The sequence below is a fragment of the Alligator sinensis genome, unplaced genomic scaffold, assembly GCF_000455745.1.
Source record: "Alligator sinensis unplaced genomic scaffold, ASM45574v1 scaffold74_2, whole genome shotgun sequence".
Taxonomy (NCBI): domain Eukaryota; kingdom Metazoa; phylum Chordata; order Crocodylia; family Alligatoridae; genus Alligator; species Alligator sinensis.
The window spans coordinates 516,437-519,432 of record NW_005841931.1 but is presented as its reverse complement, the minus strand read 5'-3'; the positions used below and the strand labels follow the sequence as shown (position 1 = coordinate 519,432).

General features: G+C 52.6%; 1 long non-coding RNA gene across 1 annotated transcript in view; it reads right to left on the bottom strand.

Moving 5' to 3' along the window:
* The window catches only part of LOC102372289, a 10,637-nt gene that overhangs the window by 1,830 nt on the left and 5,811 nt on the right, over positions 1–2,996 (bottom strand). The window lies entirely within an intron of this gene.

Sequence of the window (2,996 nt, the reverse complement as noted above, 5' to 3'; positions counted from 1 at the left end):
AGATTGGTTGCTGCTGAAGCAGCTGCAGGCATCTGTGGGCTGTGTTGCTGTTTCTCTGGTTATATTAGCAGACACTGCCTACCTACTAAAGCCCTGGCTCATGAAACCTTATGGACATAATATTACAGACCTGCAGAAGCTGCTTTCCCACTACAATCTGAGCAGCTGCAGGATAGCTGTCAAATGCTCCTTTGGCCGACTGAAAGGACGTTGGAGGGTGCTTACATGCCAACTCGAGCAGGAGCCAGAAAATAAAATGGCCTTTGTAGTAGCATCCTGTGTGCTCCACAACAGTGAGACCTGCAGAGAGGTTTTCAGTAGAGGTGCACCAATACATTGGTCTGATATCAGATTAGTACTGATATGAAGAAAATTGTTTCTATTGGATATTGGCCCTATGGGGCTGATCATTTGGCCAATAAATGTCCATGCTGCATGCGGCCATAGCGTAGCATGGAGCAGAGCTGGTAGCATGGAAAGCTGCCTCCAGCTGGTAAGTCAGATGGGGAGTGGGGGGGGCAGATCAACACCCCTCATAGTGAGAGATGGGGCAGGGGCAAGCACTGCCCAGCTGGGGCAGGGAGGGATGTGGGACAGAGGCATGGCTTGTGGGGTGGAGGTGGCTCCTGCCCAGGAAGGTGGGGGGGTATGTGACCCCCAGATCTGCATGGCACAGGGTGGGTGGCTGCTGCAGGGTGGAGCTGAAGCTGCTGCTGTGCAGGGCCCTTTTCACTGGGGGATGGGCTCAGAAAAGGATCTAACAGTGCTGGGAGGAGAAGCACCCACCCTAAATTTCACTGCACTCCGCTCCCAGCCCTGAGCTGCTGCCCACTGTCTGCCACCTGGCACAGCCCTCAGCTGAACACTCCACCTCCACCCAAGCACCGGGAAAATCCACACAGGGCGGTGGCATGGGGCTGGGAGCAGAGCTGTGGCAAAATTTGGGGTGGCTTAAGCCTCCTCCCAGCACTGCCAGAGCCTGCTCCAAGCCCAGCCCCTGACAAGAAAAGCCCCACGCAGTGTCGGCTTCAGCTCCACCCTGCAGATGCTGCCCACCCCATGCCATCCAGATCCAGGGGCACATGTCCTCTTCTCTCTGCCCTCTCAGGGTGCAAGCAGCAGTGGGAGCTGCCCCCACCCCAAGAGCCATGCCTCTGTTTCACACCTCACCCCTGCTACCCTAGGCAGTGCCTGCCCCTGCCCCCTCCCTCACCACAGGGGGCATTGATCTACCCCCCACACCTCTTCCCTCCCCCCACCCTTCCACCACATCAGACTTACCAGCTGGAGGCAGCTGTATCAGATTTCAGATCGGTATTGGCCAATATGCCTCCTTAAATATCAGCTATCAGTATTGGACCCCAAAATCTCTATCGGTGCACCCCTAGTTTTCAGGGAGTCATGGGCTAAAGAACTGTGACAGGAGGTGGCCAGACAGAGATGTGGCCAGGCAGCACAGGGACCAAGGAGATATCCACAAGGAGAAGCTGGTTGAGCAGCACTTACGCGACACTCCCTGGCAGCACATATTGCTGACAGCAACTAGCAGTGCTCTTTCTTTTCAGTACAATAAATTCTTTTACAATTTACAACTAAACATGTGTGTCTGCTGCAGGGGTGTGCAGGGTAGTGGATGGGTAGTGGAGGGGATGGGGGACAAGGTGGATTGGGGTAGGGGGTTGCTGCTTGGAGGCTGGCATTGTTTGGGTGGACGGGCTCATTACACACGAGCACCTACTGTCCTGGGGGTGGGAATGGGAGGCAGATAGGAGGTGACTGAACATCCTGAAGTGGGGTGGGGGGCGTATTACACCCCAAGCCCAACAACAACTCACCATTTCAAAAAAAATTTCACAACACCTCTCCAAAAGACATTTGCAGCACCATTGACATGTCCCCATGGAAACTGTTCCAAGCCCTGGCAGCTTGAGAATGCTTGGAAATGTAGTCCAAGGCCAGAAAGGCTTGCCTTCCACTATCAGATGCAATTTTACCCAACTGGGGTGGCAACAGCCACCCACCCACCTGCTAGTCTCAGCCCCATACACTTAGAAAACTCACCACCTCCCCCCACCACCGCCACTGCTGGCTTCTTTGGCAGCTCGCTATCCCATCTGCCCCTGCCCCTGATGCCAGCTTCTTCAGCCACTGGCTCCCCTTCCTCCTGCCACCACCCTCCCCACCACCGCTGCCACCGCTATCAGCTTCTTTGCATCAGGGAGCCCCAAAACTATATCTTGCAGGGGACCCCCAAAATTGTAGGCTGGCCCTGACCATGGGTGTCTCTGGCCCAAGTGACAGGGTTTTGGGGTGGGGAGGCTATGCTCAATGGATTAGCAGGAGATTCCCAGCAGGGCAGGGGGAAGGGGCAGGGGCAGGGGCAGGGGGTGGGGACAGTAGAGGCTGGTTTACATGTGCCTCCTGCTGTAATTCATCAGGAAAGACAATACTGGGGGGTAGATTGGCATTCAGCTACCCCTGCTGAAATCTGTGGGGAATGACACACAAGACTTAACTCACCCAAAGGGGTATGTCATGCAAACACAAACACGCTGTACCACAATAACTCGGGTCAAAATTTTTCAGGCATAGGAAATTAATGAGGATCAAATGACATGTTGTGTACAAATGCCCTTAGGTTTGCTGGAGATCAAATGTACCTTACCTGGAGCCCTGTTTTAAAGGAGAATTGTTAAACAACGGGATGAAATACTTGACTGAGGTTGAAGCAGTTAGTAAGCTAGCAAGGGCTGACAGAGTTTACAGAGGAACTAGAATGTGGTTGTTTGATTTGGAGATCATGATTTAAGTAATACTTCTTAATTGCACAACAGTTAGAGTTTGACCCTGACTGAGCAATTAGATTGCAGCACTTCCAGTTGCTAAGTCCATGTGTTCAAAGTTACCTAAAGGGATCTCTCCCTGATTGGTAACAAATGTTGCAAAATAACACTTTTTGTCACTTCAGTGACACTGATTTAATGAGAAATGTAAAT